We start from the raw sequence: 24,903 nt of genomic DNA, 5'->3' as shown, positions 1-24,903 counted from the left end.
AGATGTATATTGTGTTTGTGAGTTGAAAGGTGCAATCTAATAAAGATATCAATTCTACCCAAAATGATATATACATTTGGTGTAATTCCAATCAGAATCATAGCAGAAATTTTTGTAGACATAGAAATGCTAGTTCTAAAATTTATATAAAAAAACAAAGTAAGTAGAGGGGTGCCTGGGTGGCTCAGTTGGTTAAGCATCCAGCTCTCAGTTTCACCTCAGGTCATGATCTCGCAGTTTGTTGAGTTCGAGCCCTGCTCTGGGCTCTCCACTGACAGTGTGAAGTCTGCTTTGTATTCTCTCTCTCTGCCCTTCTCCAACTCTATCTCTCTCAAAATAAATAAATATAGTTAAAAAAAAGTTTAAAGAAAAAAAGAAAAGCAAAGTAAGTAGAAGAAACCCATTAAAGCATCTCAAGACTTGATGACAAATCTACAGTGATCAACACAGAGTTGTACTGATGAAGGGATGCACTCATAGATCAATGTAAAAGAACAGTCAGGGAATAAAATCATGCAAATACGGTCAAGTGATTTTTAATGAAGGTGCAAAAACAATTCAATGGAGAAAGAATGGTCTTTTAAATAAATGGTATTCAAATTGGAGATCCACAGAAGCATGAATCTTGAATTAAATTCCAAATCTTATATAAATTTAACACAAAATGGAAGATATATCTAAATTTAAACTTTAAAACTATAATGCTTTTGTAAGAAAATATAGAAGAAAATCTTCCTTAGGCAAAAAATTCTTAAACAATAAAATCTGTCCAACACACACACACACACACACACACACACACACACACACACACATTCTTAGAGACATGACAAAGAAGGCACATTCTATAGAAGAAAAAAATTATTAATTGGACTTCATCAAAATTTAAAATATTTAACTTTAAGTTTTTAATAACACTGTTAAGTGAATGAAAAGAAAAACTATAGACTGGGATAAAACATTGTAAATCACATATTAAACAAAGGACTTGTATCCCAAGCATATAAAGAATTCTGAAAAGTTAGTAAATAACCATCCCAATTTAAAAATGGGCAAAGGACTTCACAAAACAACAAAAGAAGTTATATATGTAAGCACATGAAAAGATGTTAAATTTCGTGAATGATAAGAAAATGAAATCTAAAACCATGAGGAAATATCACTACAAAGGTAATATATGAATAACTCAGTTTCTCTATATGCATTTGGTGCTGTCACTATTTTTCATTTTAAGCATTCTTACAGGTATGTAGTATCTCATTGTGATTTTAATTTCCATTTCCCTAATGACTCATAATGTTAAACATAATTTCATGTGCTTGTCATCTGTGTATTCTTTTACATGAAATGTGTATTTCATATCTTTTCTAACAAGATTCTTCTAATGATGAACTTTGAACTTTTCATATATTGTAGATACTAATCCTTTGTTGGAAATGTGTTTTACAAATAGTTATGCCCAGTCTAGAGCTTGTATTTTCACCCTTTTAACGACTTTCACAGAACAAATGTTTTTAATTTGGATGAAGTCCAATGTATTAGTATTTTATTGCATGAGTTGGGATTTTGGCATCGAGTGTAAGAACTCTTTATCTAGCACAAGGTACTGACAATTTTCTTTTTTTCTTCTAAAAGTTTTAAACTTTTATTTTTACATTTATGTCCATGATCCATTTGATACAATTGTTTTAAAAGTCTGACGTTTGGGTCAAGGTTCATCTTTCTATCTATTTCTGTCCAAATGTTCCAGCATCATTTGTTGAAAAAGTTACCCTTCCTCCACTGAACTGCTTTTATGTGTTTGTCACAAATTAGTGGGGAATATTTATATAGGTCTATTTCCTGATTCTCTATTCTGCTTCATTAATCCATGTGTCCACCCCTCTACCTTTACCACAGCTATGTTGATTAACTATAGCTAGACAGCAGGCCTTAATATTAGGTCGTGTGATTTCTCTACCTTTGTCTTTCTTTTTAAATATTCACAACTGAATTTTTAAGTATCCTGCTCTAACCCAGAGCCTGAACACATCAACCGTACATCTAAATAAGTTCTCAGCATCTAAGTACCCATCATCTAAGTACTTCAATCATGGGAGTGAAGAAAATGAGAGAATGGAAAAGCTCAATTTTATGTTAATTGTTACAAAATCAGTGTTACTTCTGTAGTATATAATCTGCCACTCATATGTCTTAATACATATTAGTCATTTTGAGAACATGTGGGTGACTTGGATGAATATTTATAAAAGCAATCATTTCCATATAAATCTCTCTACATTATCTATCCTATAAATGCATTGAACAACACATCTGAAAAGAAAAAACATGTTTAAATTATAAGGACAGACCAAAGTCCTTCTGGAAGTACATGCTTATTGAATGCTGAAATACAAATTAAGAAAACAGCACAAATGTATTGAAGCTAGAAATGTTTTCTTGTCTATAAAAGATTTAGCATGTTAAAATAGAAGAAAGAACTAGATGTTCTCTTACCTCCTGCCCATTGTACTAACTGCAGCTGATTATATCTTTACTTAGGGATTTTCCCTCCTCTTTTGCCCTTCCTATCACCCATTTGCCATAAGGATCCCTTATATAAAATGCTGACCTATGAGAAAATGCATGTGTTGGAGTGAATCATTTGTCTAGAGTAATCATTTCAAGCAATTCAATGATGGGTCCTGTTATACTTTGAAACAGCTTCTTTTATGCAGTCACCATAATGCTACATCTGTGGATTTGTAGAGAAATTCTGCAAAACTACACACAGAGATCAGTATTAAAATTGTTTCACTCAAAAACAGCCTTAAATATAGCTTTGTGCTTAAAAATTAATTTATAATTTTTACTCTAATTTTTGAGAGAGAGAGATCATGAATGGGAAAGATGGGCAAAGGGAGGGAGAGAGAGAGAGAGATAGAGAGAGAGAGAAAGAGAGAGAGAGAGAGAGAGAGAGAGAGAGAGAGAGAGAGAGAGAGAGAGAGAGAGAGAGAGAATCTTAAGCAGGCTCCACTCCTAGCATGGAGCCCAAAGTGGGGCTTGATCCCAGGACTCTGGGATCATGACCTAAGCTAAAATAAAGAATTGGATGTTTAACCAAGTGAGCCACTCAGGTACCCCCAAAATTAGTTTATAAAAACAAAGAGTACTGTAGGATTAAATAGTTGTGATCTGTTTCCTTATTGAGAGTTTTAAAATTATTTTCTGGGCATCAGGCAATTATCAAAATAAACCACAATGTAAACAAAGCATAGTCACAGCTGGACATTATATTTTAAGGTACTTCAGCTACATCTTTATCCTATTCAGCAAAATGCCAATTTTCAAAACAATTAAAACTGAAAATGGGCTAAAATTTCAAAGAACATGTATATAATACCATTCTTTACATCAGTTATTTTATATTGGAGATACAAGATAAACTCTATAAATGCTGGTTAATGTCCCATGCAATTGGGAACCTCACTCTAGTGATATATGGTACTTTATTTGATGGCTATATAGACCCAAGGATTAGGCCCCTTTAACCCCTGGATAACAGAGAAACTGCACTGTACATACATTTATTTTTTAAGAAAATCAGAAACGGAGTTAAACAACAGCATATCTGTTGCCATATGATTTCTACTGACGATGTGACTCACCAACATGAAGTATGTAAATAAAAACTAACATAAAAAGACACTACATAAAAACAGCCCAGTCACTAAATTCAACTCTTCCAAAGAAGTCTTAAGAGAAAACTTTAACACATCTACAGGCTGTCCCAGTACACTTCTAAATGCTCACTACTTGAGTTAACAACTTATAACGTGAAACTGTTACTTTCCTCTTTCATTTTCCCTCTGAATTCATTCTACTCAAATTGCTTTATATGCACGAAGTACATTTAGTTAATAAAATCGAGTCTTTTCCCCTAGTGTTCTCTATTTTTTAACAAATAAGATCTCTAAAATAAATGCACACTTCGAGACTCACTTACTGAGCCCCATCTACCACTGCTTATAAACACATCTTTTTAAAAAATTCCCCATCTCATTGCAAAGTCTCAATAGCTACTCAATAGCTCAATAGCTACAAAATAACCCATTTAAAATCCATTTTACAATGCTTTCTCTATAAAGATGAAAATAATAATCAACCATACTTAATAAAAATGCCCATTAGAAAGTGCAAGTGAGACAGTAAGGCTTTAAGAGCTGGACTTGGGAGAAAGAGAAATATAGCAGAACCAGGTACTATTTGGGAGTTTATATATACTATCTTATCTAGAGTCAAAGAACCGAAACTACTATAAAAGACTCAATAATTTTCCATACCTGTGCAAAAACGCATCAATCCATTTGCTCCCAGGAGATGTGTTAGCTTCTACATATCATAATAAAAGAACAATAACAAAAATTTAAATTATAGGTTATAATGCAATAGAAATGGCCAGACATTTTTGGAATAGCTTTCAATCTCTATAAAAGAAAATTTTACTAATAAACATAAATCTCTCCAATTGTGTTAAATAGTTTACTTGTCCATTTTACTTGTCCAATTAGCTATATATAGCAAGTTACATCTCTCTCAATCTACCATTTCCATCCTTCCTTTTCATCTTTAATAATGAATGTTACATTTGAAAAATAAAAACAGGGGGGCACCTGGGTGGCTCAGTCCGTTAAGCATTGGACTTCAGCTCAGGTCATGATCTCACAGTTAGTGGGTATAAACCCCGTGTTGTTGGGCTCTCTGCTGACAGCTCAGAGCCTGGAGCCTGCTTCAGATTCTGTGTCTTCCTCTCTCAGCCCCTCCCCTACTCACGCTCTGTATCTCTCTCTCTCAAAAACAAACATTAAAAAATAAAATAATAAAAAATAAAAATAGGAGTGCCTGGGTGGCTCAGTTGGTCAAACATCTGACTCTTGGTTTTGGCTCAGGTCATGATCTCACAGTTTGGGAGTTGGAGCCCTACGTCAGACTCTGTGCTGATGGTGTGGAGCCTGCTTGGGATTTCTCTCCCTCTCTCTCTGCCATTCGGGTCTCGCTCTCTCTCTCTCTCTCTCAGTCTCTCTCTTTCAAAAACAAACAAACATTTAAAAAAATAAACTAAAAAATAAAAACAACTTCAAAATGGGCTGAAGACCTACATATAAAAGTTTAAAATACTAAAACTCTTAGAAAAAAACATATAAGGAAAGCTTCATGAATTATATTGGATTTAGCAATGATTTCTTGGACATGACACCAAAAGCACAGGCAACAAAAGTAAAAACATAGATAAACTGGACTATATCAAATGTAAAAGTTTTTGTGCATTAAAGGAAATATTCAACAAAGTGAAAAGGCAACCTATGGGACGGGAAAAAATATGTTCAAATCATATCTGAAAAATAGATTAATATTCAAAATATCTAAAGAAATTTTACAACTCAAAAACAAACAACTTGATTAAAAATAGACAAAAGATTTGAAGAAGTATTTCTCCACAGAGATTACAGAAATGGCCAAGTACATAAAAACATTCTCAACATTATTGGCAAATGTAAATAAAAAAACACAATGAGACAGCACCTCGACCAATTAGGATGACTATTTTGAAAAAAAAAATAATATGGGTTGGTGGGAATGTGGAGAAATTAGAGCCTTTGAATACTGTTGGTGGAAATGGAAAACCGTACCAAAAATGGTACGGCAGTTCCTCAAAAAATTAAAAGTAGCAATACCATATGATCCAGCAATTTCACTTCTGAGTACTCAAAAGAATTAAAAGCAGGGTCTCAAAGAGACACTTGTACACCCAAATATTATTTTCAGTTGATCTTACTGCTTGTCTATTATTCCTTGCCATGGGAAGTGGTGGTTAATATATTTGCCTTTAAGTGTTTTCCACAAGTGCCCCCGAAGTAGCTGCCTCAGCCTTGGGAGAGTTCTGAGTTAGGCAAAATAAGGGCAAGTCTTTTGAGTTAGTCCTTCAGGGAGCCACCAAACTGGTCAAAATAAACAACCACAGTTCCTTAAGAATGAGGCCACTTTTACTTACTCTATCCTAGAAACTTGGACTAGGATGTGGACTGCTGTCTTCAAAGCCTCTGCCAAACTAGAGAGCAGGAAATTGAAGACTAGATAAGTTAAAACACCACCAAGCTCTCCTGCTGGAATTCAACTACTTCTTCCTTGATTAAGCATTTGCCTAGTTGCTCTAAATTTTTTATTAGCTTCCAGATTGCCAATAAAGTTGATTCTGAGAATATTTGCTAATTTGCTGTTTGTGTGGAAAGATAAATTTTGGGGGTTCCCTATTCTTCCATGTTCAATGGAATCAGAATCAAGTTTGATTATATCTAGACACTTTTTCAAAAAACTACCTTGCGACTTCGCTGAATTCATGTGTCAGTTCTAGCAGTCTTTTGGTGGAGTCTTTCAGGTATTCCATGTAGAGTATCATGTTGTCTGAGAAAAGTGAATGTTTGACTTATTTTCTGCCAATTTTGATAACTTCTATTTCTTTTTGTTGTCTAACTGCTGATGCTAGGACTTCCAACACTATGTTAAACAATAGTGGTAAGAGTGGACATCCCTGTTGTGTTCCTGATTTCAGGGGGAAAGCTCTCAGTTTTCTCCCAGGGAAATACAAATCAAAGCCACACTGAGATACCACCTCACACTGGTCAGATTGGCTAAAATGAGCAAATCAAGAAACTATAGATGCTGGTGAGGATGTGGAGAAATGGGCACCCTCCTACACTGTTGGTGGGAATGTAAACTGGTACAGCCACTCTGGAAAACAGTGTGGAGGTTCCTCAAAAAACTGTCAATAGAATTCCCTTATGTCCAAGCATAAAAGTGAAAAACAATTAATGGATGAAGTGCCACACTTTGTTATGGGCAAGAGGGCCCCCATAATTTAGCAGACCTCACTCTAGCCATTCCTAAGCTGCTCCTAGTTCTAGGTGAGAAATCTATGGAGCCAAAAATAAAGAACCATCAGAAGCCTGTGCCTCCCTCTTCTAGGTCATAATTTGAGTACCCAAGATCCCCAAATTACCCACCCAAATATCCGCCACCAAGAGCACACTGTATGTTAGCCAAATATCCCTAAGCCTCTTTCATGAGAATGAGCCCACACAGACCTCTTCTTCAGGTTTACTCTCCACCAGCCTTTCTCAGCTCTTAAGCTTTTCTTAAGCCCTAAAGAAAATTATTCATGTAACCATTTTCCCCATTCTCCCAAATATGGTACAAGATTGGTGCCATTTTATTATTTTTAACTATTGAATTCTTTGGGGCATTATGGCTTAATTCTCTTTTGGAACCCATTTTGAACTGCTGTTCTGGAGGGGGGATCTTGATATCTATATGCCTTCTGTTGGATCCAAGGGGTTGTGAAAGCAAGCTTGGACCATGGACAGAGCTTATATACATAGGCTGGAGTGAAACATACATTAGAGTGAGGCCCCCCATGCAAGACAAAGTCAGGTACAAAAGAAGACGCCAGCCAAGAATTAGGAATCAGATTTCTCAGGGCAATCATATTCTAGTGTTAAACTGTGAGGAGTCTGAGAATTCTAAACTTGAAACTAAACTTCCAGTTCATTATAAAGGTATATGTCAAAATGTGAGAATACATTATTTTATTTAACAGTTTGTTAACTTGGTTTAAATTGTACTTAAGTTTTACATATATGGTATGTACAGTTGCATTTGTATTCTTGGATCAGCCTACAGAAAGGTTGACACCGCCCTGAATAGATAAACCAAACCATACAGGTAGACAGCATCCAAACGATTTACACTTTATTATATTAATACAATATACGTAAATATTATAAGATGAAGATCTGGAATTTGTCCACTTTACCAAGAATAATATATGTGCAATGCAAACTTTAGGGTACCAGCAACTTTCTAAAAAAAAATACTAAGACAACTCTGAATCAACATGACACCCCAGATAACTATAACACAGTGTAGATATTGTTTCTAAAAACTAGCTTTTAGGCTTAAATAAGCCTACTTGAAGGTAGCATAATTTCATAAATTACTCTTTACTATTATTAATCATAGTGACATCCTGCCCACAGTCCCTATACAAGGTCAGCCATAGACACTGTTGTTTTATACTATATGACCCAGAATTACCATACATGACTATAGGTAATTATAGACCCGGAAGGAGCAACGTAACTCAAAAATAATCAATCCACTGGCTGGCCAGTAGACTAGCAGGTGGCCAGCATGAAAAAATAAAATACACCAAACAGATTGAGCAGATTTCCTCCCATGAATTTGAACTAGGAAACAAGAGGTTAATGTAGGTAGCAATGCGGAGGAAGCCAAGAGGTCATGATACAGAATGGCCTCAAAGGCTATGTTGGCCATGTACAAGCCAATATTAGGAGGAAATAAAATGTATGAGAAAGAGAAAAAAAGAACAAAACAAAACATATAGAAAATATGGAATCTTGAAGCTCAAAAACAATTTATCTTCTCTTTGCTGCCTCACTTCTGGAATGCTCTATAGTTCCATTCTACAATAACCACTCCACCCATATCTTGGGCTGGACTAGATATCTAGTTCTCATAATGCAGATTATGCCTACCATTTCCCAAAATAAACAGACTGTTTCTCCACTCAAAAATAAAACAAATCACATTGCATTGATTAATTTGATTTAAAGGAATTATAAGTATCTTAATAGATCATGGCTTTATATAAAAGGCAGGTAATGTGATACCATGTTTTATGCAATTCTATTTCATGAAAATTCATACTTTCACAGAAAACCCTAGAAATGCCATTCCTTACAAAACTAGATATCCCTTTAATCTTCCTTAGTAACTTATGGGAAATTTTCCAGAAATGTGTTTACTAAGAATAGCAGAGAAAGCAAAGTGAAAATCACTAATATCTCAAAAAGAATTACATAAAAAAGAAATTAATTAAGATTAGGAAGTTCAAGGGCTCCTGGATGGCTCAGTTAGTTAAGCATCCTACTTCAGCTCAGGTCATGATCTCATGGTGAGTTCAAGCCCCGCATCGGGCTCTGTGCTAACAGCTCAGAGTCTGGAGCCCACTTTGGATTCAGTGTCTCTCTCTCTCTCTGCCCCTCCCCCATTCACATTCTGTCTTTCTCTCCTTCAAAAATAAATAAACATTAAAAAAAGTTTTAAAAGGAAGATGAAGTTCAACAATTCAAAATATTCAAAAGGAATTTTTAAAAGTAAAAATAAATGGTTGTGCTCTAACAAATGAAATATACAAAGAAATCATTGGTTTGAAATATATACTCATTCCTAATAGTCCTATTAACATGTCATTCAATTTAAAACATATTTTATTTTTTTTAATGAAAAAAAAAGTGTATTCATTTTTGAGAGAGGGAAAGAGTGCAAGCAGAGAAGGGACAGAGAGAGAGTGGGACACAGAATCTGAAGCAGGCTCCAGGCTCTGAGCTCTCAGCACAGAGCCGATGTGGGGCTTGAACCTGAGCCAAAGTCAGACAACTAACCGACTGAGCCACTCAGGTGCCCCTTAAACATATTTTAAAGTGGGCTTTGGGGCACCTGGGTAGCTCAGTCGATTGAGCATCTGACTTCAGCTCAGATTATAACCTCACAGTTCACGAGTTCAAGCCAGATATAGGGCTCTGTGCTGACAGCTCAGAACCTGGAGCCTGCGTCGGATTCTGTGTCTCCCCATTTCCCCCCTCTCTCTGTCAAAAATAAACATTTTTAAATGTTTTTAAAAAATAAAGTGCATTTCAACTATAACCTATCAGGAAGCATACTTGTTTTGCTTTCCAGGATATCTATTTAAATATGAACTTTACACAGGTTTCTATAGACTCCCTGATCTTTTTTGAATGAAGAGGAAAATATAATGCAACTCATTTTTAACACTATCAGCCATTTATTAAGGTCAATTTCTCATACCAAATGTTGTATATGCCTTTCCTTTTGACCTATATTACCAATTCACTGAATATACTTAAAATGCTGTGTATTAATGGTTCAGAAAACACCTATATAAGTCATAATTAATTCATTTGATAATCAAACCAATAAATTCAAATGTGTATAAATCTAAAACCTTAAAACATAGTAAAACCAAAAATATCCTCATAACTCAAAAACTGATATACAAGGTTGTTATTCTCTTTTGTACTCACCACTAATATCTGAAAATAGGCCTATTCAAATAATGTTTATCATGCCATTTACTTGCTGAAATAAATCTATATAGATGCTGTTATTATTTTATTATATGTCATATCACATTATAAATTCCTGCTCCTTAGTGTTTCTCTTGATTTCCATCATCTGCTCTGTGAACTTTCTTACATCATCTCCCTCTTTATTGTGATCAATATGCCTATTAGGTATGTCTTGCCAAAAATTAGGGACAAGTCATCCATTCAACCCCACCTGACATTTCTTCCATGCTCCTGACCTTCACCTCCTCTTGAATTGCGTGATTCCTCTCCATTATGCCCAGGGCCCTGTTCTTCTTCTTCATTTTCCTGCGCTGGGCATTTTCCATGTTGAGATTTTTCACCACTTGTTTCTCTTGACGCCATCGCTCCTGGGTCTATCCTTGCAGTCTCCTCCTCACACCAAGGCTCACTGTGAGTGTGCCACCAAGACACTTAGACCTGAACACCCGCTCACTCCTCCACCTCCTAATCTTTGGGGCCACCCCTGGCCCACAAACCCTCAGGGCCACTGGGAGCAGGTACCAAACAAAGGGAGCAAGGGAGTGAGCAACTGCTAGGTCTTGGGATCCTGTCTTTTGAACAGCTGTATATTGACAAGCCCCAACAAAATACAGTGAAAATTGTAGCGGCTCGATAAATACTTGTTTAATGAATAAGTAACTCAAGAAAACTCAAGCAAAATTGATATTGCTATTTCAAGGAAGAGTTACCAACTCACCTAAATGTTTGCATTACTCCGTTAATGGGATCTCTCCAATACAGCCCTTACATTTCTACTCCTCCCTAAATATTTAATCACTTAGTCCTACCTCCTAAGTTGACTCTCTTCATACCCTCTCTTTCTCTTGATACTGGTGTTAAAATTTCCAAATAAGAAAATTTTCAAAGATTATACCCTCCCTTTTAGTAGTAATGTCCTTTCTTTAGCACAGTCAATTTTTCACTTGTTTACAGGGTTATAACCTTTAAAGTCAATATTAATACTGCAAATAAAATATTATCTATCAATTGCAATGGAGCAAGATAAATATAACCTGCATTGTGAATGAATGAGTAAGTAAATAAATAGTGAATGAATATTAAAGAATTTTATCATTCTCAGTAAGCCTAATATTTGAAATTCAGATTAATGTATGTAGTCTCAACTGACACCAAAAAAAGGAAAACACAAAAGAGACTATTATAGGTAGAAAAACCTAAATAATGGAGTGCCATACCATACTTATGCATTGGAAGACTCTACATAGTAAATATGTCAATTCTTCCAAATTGATCTGTAGGTTTGATTAATTCCAATTAAAATTCCAGCAAGGATTTATAGACAAAGACAAACTGTAAAATTTATATAACATGGACACTAGAATACCTAAAATACCTTGTGAAAAAGAATAAAGTGGGAGGAGGGATCAGTCTACTTAATATTAAGTCTTACTATATAGCTGCAGTAATCTAGACAGTATGTTTTTGATGAAGAAAGAGGCAGTGGAATAGAGTAAAGAACACAGAAGTAGATCCACACAAATAAACCCAGGTGATTTTTTTTAAAGAACTATAAGAGCCTTCAATGGAGAAAAGAAGAAAGACAGCCTTTTTCAACAAATGGTGATGGAGAAATTAAAAATGGTTAATAGTCTTAAATGGTTAAAATGAAACTATAATACTTTTAGAAAATCTTTAGTATCCAGGTCTTGGTAAAGTGTTCTTAGATGACACCAAAAGCACAACTCATAAAAAGAAAATACTAAATGATTGGACCTCATCAAATTTTATATCTTTTGCTCTGCAAAAGATCCTGTTAAGATGAAGAAAAGACAAGCTACATATTGGGAAAAATATTTATAAACCATATATCCAACAAAGGACGAAATCTAGAATATATAAAGAACTCAAAAGCTCAGTAGTAAAAAGGCAAAACAAACAGTCCAATTAGAAAATGGGCAAAAGACAATGAAGAGCCATTTCACTGAAAAGTATACAAAGATGGCAAACAAGCACACCAAAGGATGTTCAACATCATTAGCCATTAGAGAACCACAAATTGAAACCACACTGAGCTATCACTATAAACTTATAAGAATAGCTAAAATGAAAAATAGTATCAACAGTATATCTGGTGAGGGTGAGGAGAAACTAGACCACTCATTTACTGTAAGAATGCTACTCTGTAAAACAGTTTGACAGTATCTTATAAAAGTAAACATGCAACTACCATATGACCCAGCAGTTATACCTCTGGTCATTTAGCCAAACAAATAAAAATTTGTGTTTACACAAAAACCTGTGCTGTAATATTATAGCAGCTTTATTTGAAATCGCCCAAAAGTGGAATCATCCCAGATTTCCTTCAATATAGGACTGATTAAACAAACTGTGGTACATACATAACATGGAATATAACTCAGTAATAAAAAAGGAATAAACTACTGATAATCAGAAGAACTTGAAAGTATCTCCAAGGAATTTGCTGATTCAAAATCCTTATCACATAAAGGGCACCTGGGTGGCTCAGTCAGTTGAGTATCCAACTTCAGCTTAGGTCATGATTCATGGCTCGTGAGTTTGAGCCCCATGTCGGGCTCTATGCTGAAAGATCAGAGCCTGGAGCCTGCTTTGAATTCTGTGTCTCTGTTTCTGTCTTTCCCCTGCTCGTGCTCTGTCTCTCTCTTTCTCTCAAAAATAAATAAACATTAAAAATTATTTAATTTAAAATTTTAAATTAAAAATGCTAATCATAACATTTCGTACACACTATTCCATTTATACAACATGTTTATTATTTTTTTTTATTTTTAAAAAATGCTTATTTATTTTTGAAAGAGCACAAGTTGAGGAGGGAAAAAGGGATGGGGTAAAGAATCCAAAGTGGGCTCTGTGCTGACAGCAACGAATCCAAGGTGGGGCTCAAACTCATGAACTGTGAGATCATGACCTAAGCCAAAGTTGGACGCTAAACCAACTGAGCCACCTAAGCACCCTGGTTATCAGCTGATTTTTAAAAAAATTTTTTTGAAATAGTTTATTGTCAAATTGGTTTCCATATAACACCTAGTGCTTTTCCCCTCAAGTGCCCTCCTCCATCACCACCACCTCTTTCCCTACCCCCTCTTCCTTCAACCCTCGGTTAGTTTTCAGCATTCAATAGTCTCTCAGGTTTTGCATCCCTCTCTCTCCAACTCTCTTTCCCCCTTCCCCTCCCCCTGGCCCTCCATTAGATTTCTCCTGTTTTCCTGTTAGACCTATGAGTGCAAACATATGGTATCTGTCCTTCTCTGCCTGACTTATTTCGCTTAGCATGACACCCTTGAAGTCCATCCACTTTGCTACAAATATACAACATGTTTTAAAGAACAGAATTTTAGAAACAAAGAACAGATTATGGAGTGCCATAAGTTAGGATAATGGGGAGGAATAGGAGGTGTGTGTAGTTATAAAAGCGCAATAAAATATCCTGTGGTATTGAAACTGTTCAGTATTTTAACTGTGGTGATGGATACACAAGTCTATGTATGTGATAAAATTGTATAGAAAGCATACACACACACACACACACACACACAAATGAACACAAGCAAATATGGTGAAATCTGAATAGACTGACAGATTGTGTTAGCATTAATATCTTGGTTGTGATATTATACAATAGTTTTGTAAAGGTCTCACCACTGGCCGAAAATGGGTTAAGTGTACAAAAGATGTCTCTGTATTATTTCTTAGAACTGCATGTGAATCCATAATTCCATAATAAAAATTTAAATTAAAAAAGCCATTTGAAAAGCTGTTCATTCTGTTATAGAACCTTCTAAATTACTTAATATTAGCAATGACCAGAACTTTAATTGCACATTTCAAATTGCCTACATAAATTGGGAACGTACTGACATGAAACAATTAATATACCTTACTACAGTGTCCAATCTACCCATCATTGCCCAGTAAATATTTGGAACTGCCTCTGATTAGAAGCAAAGTAGGACTTTGATGGAAGAAAATGAAAAACAGTAAGGAAATAAATGTACAATAAAAAGAATCTACCTCTTCAATGATATTACTAGAGGGGCATTTTGAGTAATTCTTTTCAATACAAAGTCAATAATATAAGCATAAAGCAAAGTCGACCAGCATTAGAAGAAGACATTACGTAAAAATGAAATAAAAAATATGTGGAAAAATGTTTCTAAAAACGCAATCTGAGAAACCCAATGTAAATGTGATTCAATTCAATTCAGCAAACATTTTATGAGTATAGAGTTTATTCTAGTGCTAAAGGGGAATGCAAATTATATCCTCTAGAAGTTCACCATCCAGTGAGAAAGGCAGACACATAAATAACTAGTGATGATGCATGGCAGACATTGATAAGTACTATAATAGAAGTGATAATACAGTACCATAGACAAAGCTCTGAGAACAATTTGTTGTATGATACAAAGGAGTCCAGAGCCATTTATGAATCAGTCAGCACATTTAAATATACACTGAATTTCTAACCTTCCTATAATGTGTCTTAGGTATTGAGAAAGAAAATTGCAAATGCATATTTTAAATGAGAACACATAATTTTAAATAATTCTGTGTAAATTCTAATACATGAGTAAGTTTCTAAGTATAGAATAATTCTATTTTTCTTAAGATAGAAACATTTTAAGTATAATATATACTAAAAAGTAACAAAATATTGGTTTAAATTCCCTTTAAGTAATTTAAATCATTTAAAATTACTAGGGAATATTGGTTCAGTTGTTTATCAACTATGATATTTTAGTTGTATAATGAGTTAACTGTAAAAAGCTAGTGAATTTTTAAAACACACAAAATGTTCTGGCTTAGAGTTTATTTGACCTAAACATGCTCTTTGGAATTACCCTTGTTGTCTTGTGTAAAAAAAAAACCAAAAAACAAAAAATGAAAAAAAAAACTTGTCCACAGGTATAAGGAGAAAACATATTGTGCCATCAATCCAGTAGCACCCAACCATCATAAAAAGGGAAATTTTTTTTAATGTTTTATTTATTTTTGATAGAGAGAGAGACAGAGCATGAAAGGGGGAGGGGCAGAGAGTGAAGGAGACACAGAACCAGAAGGAGGCCCCAGGCTCTGAGCTACCTGTCAGCACAGAGCCTGATGCGGGGCTCGAACCCACAAATGTGAGATCTGACCTCAGCCAAAGTCGGAGGCTTAGCCAACTGAGCCACCCAGGCGCTCCAAAGGGAAATATTTTTTATAAATATCACAGGGTTTTAAATATATGAAAAGATGCTCAACCTTACTCATAACATAAATGCAAATTAAAACCACAATGAGATATCATTTTTTTACCTATCATATTAGCAAAGATACAATGTTTGATAGCACAATGTGTTGGTGAGGGTTGGGGAAACAAGCACTTTTATCTATTGTCAGTATAAGTGTGAATTGGTACAACCTCTATGGAGGACAATTTGGCAATATCCATCAAAATGACAAAGGCACATACCATCCAACCCAGCAATTTCATCTCTAGAAAATTATCCTACGGATAGTACACATCTGAAATGACCTATTACAAGGCTATTTGTTGTAGAAATGTAATAGCAAGTCAGGAAACAAGCTACATATCTCTCAATAGAGGATTGATTAAATAAATTATGGCACATCCATACAATTGAATAATACTACACAGCCAGAGCTCTTTTTGTACTAATATGTAATGATCTTAAGCAAGAACAGAAAATATATAAAAATAGGAAACATCAGTTGGTGTGTGTATGTTTGCAAGTGCCCATAGATATGTATGAAATAGCTCTAAAAGTAAAAACAAAGAAAAGTTTGTTAACACAGGATGCCTCTGGGAAGAACTATGTGGCTTGGCACAAAATGGAAGACTTTTTTTTTTATGGACTTAAAAATCTATTTACTGTTATTGTGTTGCACACAGCATTGCTTCTGATCAAATAACTTATTTTACAGCAAATGAAATGTATCAGTTGGTCCATGCTGCTCATGTAATGCCCGGAGCTTACCGTATTTCTTATAATCCTGAAGCAGCTGGCTTGCTAGAACAGTGGTATCAAAATGGAAGACTTTTAATTGTATAGATTTTCATAACTATCAAAATTTGAGCCACCTGAATGTATTACCTAATCAAAAATAAATGTAAGCTGTGGGGTGATGGGGAGAAAAAGAAAGAGTCCAAAGCAGCACAGCACGTCTTCCAGAGCAAATTATTACAGCTAATTTCTCCTGCTTAAAAAACACCTTCGGGCAGGGGAAGAACCAAGGAAACCAATTTATTTCAGTCACAGAGTCAGCAGTTAAACAGGCTGATTTCTGTTTCATGGTATTGTAATTTTTCAAGTTATTATAAGTATTATAAGCATTGCTAAGTATTTTAAGTATTGTATTACCCCACTGAATTTTCCCAATTAGCTATGGAAGAGATTTACATTTTTTCCTTTTATAGTTTGTTGTCAAGTTGGTTTCCATATAACACCCAGTGCTCATCCCCACAAGTGCCCCCCTCCATGCCCGTCACCTTTCCCTCTCCCTCTCCCCCATCAGCCCTCAGTTTGTTCTCAGTATTCAGGAGTCTCTCATGGTTTACCTCAGTCCTGCTCCTCAACTATTTTGCCCCTTCCACTCCCCCACAGTCCTCTGTTAAGTTTAGGAGAGCTTTGCTTTTAATAGATCCTTGAGATCCAAAGGAAAATACTTTGTCAGAGAATTGACATTTTGAAATAAATGAATATTTTACACATATAGTGGAGCCATATTACAATACTGTGAGCATCATTACTTTCAAATTAGTGTATATGGAATAAACAACTTTGATTTACTTATTTTTCCTTTGAAAACTATCAGTTAACTCTTTTCTCTTCTCCCTCTCTCACTGTCACCATCCCTCCCTCCCTCCCTCTCTGCCTGTCCTAAACACACACACACACACACACACACACACACACACACACACACAGCTTTAGAACTCAATATAGATAATTATTTCGTTCTCAGCCCTATGTACAATTCTACTATTGTACTCATCATGCTATATCATAATTTGTCTCTCAACAGAACTGTAGGTTTTTGAGCATGAGGAGATTATGTACTAGTCAACCTGGCACATGTACTAGAATGCAAAAGTTTGATGACTGTCTCACAAACCTCCTCTTCCAAACACTTTCTAATGCAATGATCATTTGCTTTATTCTGATATTTACTTTTTATTTTATTTGTTTTAAGTTTATTTATTTTTGACAGAAAGAGAGAGCATGGAAGGGGCAGAGAGAGAGAGAGTCTCTCAAGCAGGCTCTGCATTGTCAGCACAGAGCCTGACCCAGGGATTGAACTCATGAACCGAGAACTGTGAGATCATGACCTGAGCGGAAATCATAATTTTTTGAGAGAGAAAGAGAGAGAGATAGAGAGAGAGAGCATGAGTGAGGGTGGATGGGGAGAAGGAGGGAGGGAAAAAAGGAAGGGAGGGGACAGAAAGAGAGAGAGAGAATCTTAAGTGGGCCACACTCGGTGTGGAGCCAGCCAGATCCGGGGCTTGATTCCACAACCCTGGGCTCATGACCTGAGCAGAAATCAAGAGTCCAAAGCTCACCCATTTGCCCCTATTCTGATAAATTTAAACCAGAAAAAAATAACATTGATATCATATCCTTCCACATTTTTCTTTTTTTGTAAACTTTGAGAAATTCTATATTAATTTTAGACAGTCTATCTGAACATTTGCATATAGGACTATTTAGATTTGGCATTTAGACCAAAGGACATTAAAATAAAAATACTTTTCAAAGCATCTTTTGAAAGCATAAATAAAGAATTTTCTTATGTATAGTGTACTAGTTTGAATAGTCCTCCCCAAATTCATGTCCACCCAGATTCTCAGAATGTGACCTTATTTGGATGTAGGGTCTTTGCAGATGTAATCAAGTTAAAATGCAGTCAAATTGGATTAGGGTGGGTCCTAATCCAATGACTTGGTGTCTTTATAAGACAAGGGAGATTTGGATACAGAGACACACAAAGAGGGAAAATATCATGCGATGATAGAGATTGGAATGATGTATCTATAAGCCAAGGACTATAAGTGACCACCAAAAAGCTAAGAAGAGGAAAGGAACAATCCTCTCCTAGAACCTTCAGAATGAAAATGGCCCTTCTGACACCTTGCTTTCAGACTTCTAGCTTTCAGAATTGTGTGAGACAATATTTTTTATCTTAAGTCACCCATTTTGTGGTACTTTGTTACGGTAGCCCTTGGAAACTAGTACCCACGGAAAATTAAGTGTTCAATGCCAAGTAAAATGAAATAGTTAACTAATGTTAACAGCATTATCTTGTTTCTAAAAACATCTTGTATTTTGCAGCCCAATTGTAATGAGATAATAGACAAAGGTGTAAAAATTATTTTCCACATCTCCCAATGTGAGGCTCTGGGAGTCAATTTAGTTCCACAAATCCCAAATAAATCAAGTACATTGCTAGATCCAGATTTTGTTCCAGTTGTCTATGAACCAAGAGGGGTGCCTTCACCAGACACTGACTGTGCCAGCATTCTGATCTTGGATTTTTCAGCCTCCAAAACTGATAAATAAATTTCTCATCCCAACTACTGATACTTTGCTATAGCAAACTGAATGGATTAATACAGTAATTTATTCTGTAAGTACAATAAAGGAAAAAATATTATATAATCATCTCTGTACATGCAGAATTATAGTAGCCATTTCTTATTAAAACTTTCACCAAACTAGGAATAAAAGGTAACTTCTTTAATCTGATAAAAGGCAGCCTGTAAGGCACACAGCTAGCAGATTTTCTCAGCAGCAGGACTACTGACATTTTGTCCTGGATGATTCCTTGTCATGCAGACTAGATGGGTGTCAGTACTGTACATTAGAGGATAGTGAGCAGCATCTCTGGCCTGTACCCACTAGACCCCAACAACAGTCTCCTGTCATGACAACCAAGAATGACTCTAGACATTTCCAGCTGTCCTCTGAGGGCAAAGTTTCTGCACCCATTGAGAACCATTTAACTAACATCACATTTAATGGTAACAGACTGAATGCTTTCCCCCTAGTAAGTGGAACAATGCAGAAATGACTAATCTCACCACTTTTCTCTCACTGCCTCTACAGAATATTGTACTGGTGGTACTATCCAAGACAGCGAGGCAAGATAAACAACTAATAGGCAGAGAAATGGAAGGAGGAAAGTAAAACTTTACAAAAATGGCATAACTGTAACTACAGAAAATCCTGAAGGATCTACAAAACACTACTACAAATAATAAAACTGGTACACTGAAATGTATAAGGAATTGCCAAGAAAAATTAAAGAATACCTAAAGAATGAGTTACTATAGACATATGAAAAGAGATTTAATATCATTAATGTCAATTAGTCTATAGATAAAAACACAATCCAAATAAACTTGCACTACCTTATCATAAAGTTAGAATAATCAAGACAGTGTGATGATATTAGTATAAGGATAAGTAAGCAGATCAACAAAACAAGAGTAGACGGTCCAGAAATAGATTCATACATAGTATGGGTGATTGATGCAACCAAAGTGAAAAGTAACTCAATAAGGAAATGATTGTCTTTCAAAAAAGTAGTGAAAGAGCTGGATTTTCATATTAGAAAAAAATTGGACATCAGTGAAATGGTGGCATAGGAAACTCTAAGCACCAGTCCCTCCACAGAAACATCAAAAAATCAAGTAGGAACTGTGAAAATTAAGTTTTTCAGAACTCTGGAAAATGATACAAGGTTTACAACAACCAATGCTGAATCAAGAAAAATAAAAATGAAAAGTGGTATAAAGTGTCTGTGGTGCTTTTGCTTGTCCTTACCCACCTGCCTTCCAGGCTCAGCGGCACTTTCCAAGAGGGCAGCCACATTCACACTGTGGAACTCTTGTCCCTGGTACCAGAGGCAGCAGAGCAGATTTTGTTCACAAAGTATTATTTGTCTGCACTAACCTGTCTGAGGACCATCTGAAAGACTGATGCAGGGCATTTGTCTTTGTTTAACCTAACTTGGAAAAGACTCAGGACAGCAGAGCAGTGAGCACTGTGAAAAACACTGTAAGGTAAATGGACAATCCACAGTTGCGTGGGGCAAAAGATTGAAGGTAAGCCATATGGATAAACTTCCAAAAGCCTGTATAGAAAAGCAGTGGGGATTTTTGGAAAAAATAGGGCATTGGAAAATGTCCATGTTTGGGGCGCCTGGGTGGCTCAGTCGGTTAAGTTTCTGGCTTCGGCTCAGGTCATGATCTCAGGGCTTGTGGGTTCGAGCTCCACCTCAGGCTCTGTGCTGACAGCTTGTAGCCTGGAGCCTGCTTCGTATTCCGTGTCTCCCTCTGTCTCTGCCCCTTCCCTGTTTGCTCTCTCTCTCTCAAAATATAAATAAAAATTAAAAGAAAAGAAAAATGTCCATGCTTAACTGAGGAATTTAAAAAGCCAGGTATATGTCCAGAGTAGGACCTATGCTCAGGAAAGTCCTGAGAAAAACTTAGGCTTTCACAATAGCTTATCTCCAAGCCCAGTATAAGCAGGAAGTGAAAGCTAAGGCAGAGTTGCACATGTCCTGACTAAGTGTTGAAGGAATGATACAACACAGAGTCAATGCACAAAGACAGGAGATTTTTCTTTTGTTTTCCTTTACTCTCTCTCTTTTATTGGTTCCTGGCATTCAAAGAACTATCTATCAAAACACTATCTCATGGACGCCTGGGTGGCTCAGTCAGTTAAGTATCTGACTTCGGCTCAGGTTATAATCTTGCAGTTCATGAGTTCAAGCCCCAGAGCCTGAATCCTGCTTTGGATTCTGTTTCCCTCTCTCTCTGCCCCTCCCCCCCTTGTGGTCTATCTCTCCCTCAAAAATAAACATTAATTAAAAAAAAAGAAAACGCTGAGTCCAAGTTAAAGGAACACATATTTCGGTACCACGCATGACAAGGAATATGATGTCTGCATAAATGAGTTGTAAATGTCACTAAACAAATGGATAACTACAGTCCTCAACAATAAAAAAGAGGAAACTCTGATAAAAATAAAAATCCGGTATCCAGTTACCACATTTAAAATCATCATATTCTGTTTTCAACCAAACATTACAAAGTAAAAGGAAAGTGTAGCATGTTTAAGAAAAAATAATTGACAGAAATTATCACTGAGGAAGTCCAGATGCTGTCCTTATTAGACAAAGACTTTATCTTTTTAATTTATTTTCTCATTAAACCTTAGTTTTATTTTTTAATGCTTTTTATTTATTTTTGAGAGACACAGAGAGAGACAGTGTGAGCAGGGAAGAGTCAGAGAGAGAGGTAGAGAATCTGAAGGAGGCTCCAGGCTCTGAGCTAGCTGTCAGCACAGAGCCCGACGCGGGGCTCGAACCCACAAACTGTGAGATCACGACCTGAGCCGAAGTCGGAGGCTTAACCAACTGAGCCACCCAGGTGCCCCTAAACTTTAGTTTTAATGGGTCTCAAAATTATGTGACAGATTTTGGTCAAGTTTTTTCCATTAAAAATACGAATTTTAAAAACTAATAACTTAAAACTGCTACACACAGAAACACAAATGGTCCACAAAACATTCTTCTTTCCTTCTGAAGGTTTTACAATGCATTATTATCATTAACTAGTCTCTTATACTATTAAACTTCAATGGCCAATTGACACAAATAGTTCTGAAACCATTCTCCCACCATTGTTTAATACTGGGGTGGCAGGTATCAGGGTTAATATTCATTTAGCCTTCTGAGCTTTCTAGGCAGACTTGGTGACCTTGCCAGTGCCAGCTGCCTTCTTGTCCACTACTTTAATGACACCCACAGCAACCATCTGTCTCATGTTATGAACAGTAAAACACCCCAGGGGAGGATAGTCACAGAACCTCTCTACACATACTGGCTTTCCAGGAACAATTTATTAACAATAGCAGCATCACCAGATTTCAAGGACTTAGAACCCCATCTTCCAGCTTTTTTCCAGAACAATGATCAATCTTCTCCTTTGGCTCAGAAAACTTGCAACTCGGAAAACTTGTTAGATGGGGAACAATCTAGCACAGGTGCATATCCAGCACTGATTTGGCCTGGATATCTCAGGATAATAACCTGAGCCGTGAAGCCAGCTGCTTCCACTGGTGGGTCATTTTTGCTGTTACCAGCCACACCACCATGATGAACATCTCTTACAGATATGTTCTTGACATTGAAACCCACATTGTTCCCAGGAAGAGCATCACTCAAAGCTTCATGGTGCACTTTAATAGATCTGACTGGAGCAAAGGTGAGCACTATACCAGGCTTAAGAACACCAGTCTCTACTTGGTCCACAGGCACAGTACCAATGCCACCAAATTTGTAGACATCCTGGAGGCACAGAAGCAAGGGCTTCTCAGTTGGATGAGTTGGTGGCAGAATGCAATCCAGAGCTTCAAGCAGTGTGGTTCCATTGGCATTGCCAACTTTATGGGTGACTTTCTTCCTCCTGAACCAAGGCATATTAGCACTTGGCTATAGCATGTTGTCACCATTCCAATCATAAATTGGCACAAATGCTACTGTGTCAGGGTTGTAGCCAATTTTCTTAATTTAAGTGCTGACTGACTTAATGATTTCTTCATATCTCTTTTGGCTGTACAATGAATCAGTGGAATCCATTTTGTTAACACCAACAATTAGTTGTTTTACACCCAGTGTGTTAGCTAGAAGGTCATGCTCTTGGGCCTGCCCATTCTTGGAGCTACCTGCTTCAAATTCACCAACACCAGCACCTATAATCAGGGCAGCACAGTAAGCCTGAGAGGTGCTTGTAATCATGATTCTGATAAAGTTTCTGTGTCATCGGGTATCAATGATGGTCACATAATACTTGCTGGTCTCAAATTTACACAGGGAGATATCAATGGTGATACACATTTACATTCAGCTTTCAGTTTATCCAAGACCCAGGCATACTTAAAGAAGTCCTTTCCCATCTCAGCAGCCTTCTCCTCACGTTTTTAATAGTTCTTTTGTTGATCCCGCCACATTTGCAGATCAGATGACCAGTAGTGGCACATTTGTCCAAATCTACATGTCCAATAACAATGATGTTGATATGAGTCTTATCTTTTCCCATTTTGGTTTAGGTTTAGCAGTGGTTTTCATGACACTTGTGTTCTGGCAAAGAAAAATAACCATTGCAAAAAAGGTAGACAAGAACTTTAAATCAATTGTCTTAAACATACTCAAAGAGCTAAAGAAAACCAGAAAAATAATATGTGAACAAAAGGAAAATACCAACAAAGACATAGAAGGTATAAAAAAGAACCAAATAGAAATTCTAGAGCTAAAAAGCACAATGTTTGAAATGAAAACTTCAACAGAGGTGTTTAACATTAGCTATCACAAGCAGAAGGGAAAAAATCAATAAACTTAAAAATGCAACAATTGAAATTATCCAGTCTGAGTGGCAGAAAGAAAAGAATGGAGACAAATGAGTAAGGCCAGGTAACCTGTGGGACACCAAGCTGAATAACATTTATATTTTAGAAGCACCAAAAGAAAATAGAAAAGAATATTTAAATATTCTTTTAAGAGTATTTTAAGAAATAGCAGCTATAAACTTCCTAAGTTTGATTATACATGAATCTGCACATTCAAGAAGTTCAATGAACTCCAGATAGGATAACCTCAAAGACAGCCAAGAAATATTCTAATCAAACTGTCAAAGACAGAGGTGACTGAGTTAGTTGAGGGTCGGACTTTGGGTCAGGTCATTATCTCACAGTTTGTGAGTCTGAGCCCTGCATCAGGCTCTCTATTATCAGGGTCAAGACCACATTGGATCCTCTGTCCCCCTTTCTCTGCTCCTTCTCTGCCCATGTTCTCTGTCTCTCAAAAATAAATACAACATTAAAAAACACTGTCAAAGACAAAGACAAATAGAGAATCTGTAAAGCTGCAAGAGAGAAGCAACTCAACACAAAGATTTTAAGTAAATTAACAGCTGATTTCTCATCAGATACCATGGAGGCCAGAAGGCAGTGAAATGACATAGTTAAATTACTGAAAGTAAAATAATGCTGAAAGTCATCTAGCAAAAACCATCCTTCAAAAATGGAGGTAAAATTAAGACATGCTTAGATAAATAAAACCTGAGAGTATTCATTGCCAGTAGACCTGCCTTACAAGAAATGCTAAAGGAATTTCTTCAGGCTGAAATGAAAGGACATTAGATAATAACTCACAGCACTATGAAGAAATAAAGATCTCTAGTAAAGGTAGCTATATAGGTAAATATAAAAACTAGTATATTATATATTCAATTTGTAACTCCTCTTTTTATTTCCTATAAAATTTAAAAACCAAATGCATAAAAGGATAATTATAAACATATGTTACAAGGCACAGAAGAAGAAGAAAAGCCATTAAGTTACATAAAGCTGTAACTTATGAGAACAACAATATGGTATCAATTCAAATCAGATTGTTACAAATTTAGGACATTAATCCTAATCCCCAATGTAACTACTAAGAAAATATGTAAAATAATACATAAAAGGAAACAAAAAGAGAACAAAAATGGTACAATACAAACAATAAACACAAAAGAAGAAATGAATAGAGAAAATGAAAGGCAAAATGGTTCTAAGACATACAGAAAATAGCAAAATAGCAATAACAAAGCCTTTTTATAAGTAATTATTTA

General features: G+C 36.0%; 1 protein-coding gene and 1 pseudogene across 2 annotated transcripts in view; both read right to left on the bottom strand.

Annotated features, from left to right (window-relative positions):
• Positions 1–24,903, bottom strand: part of COL4A5 (collagen type IV alpha 5 chain) — a 228,554-nt gene that overhangs the window by 177,197 nt on the left and 26,454 nt on the right. The window lies entirely within an intron of this gene.
• Positions 21,952–23,331, bottom strand: LOC115283698 (annotated as a pseudogene).

This window comes from Suricata suricatta, chromosome X (genome assembly GCF_006229205.1).
Source record: "Suricata suricatta isolate VVHF042 chromosome X, meerkat_22Aug2017_6uvM2_HiC, whole genome shotgun sequence".
Lineage (NCBI taxonomy): Eukaryota > Metazoa > Chordata > Mammalia > Carnivora > Herpestidae > Suricata > Suricata suricatta.
Note: the sequence above shows the minus strand (reverse complement) of the source record. Positions and strands in the feature narration are given on the sequence as shown.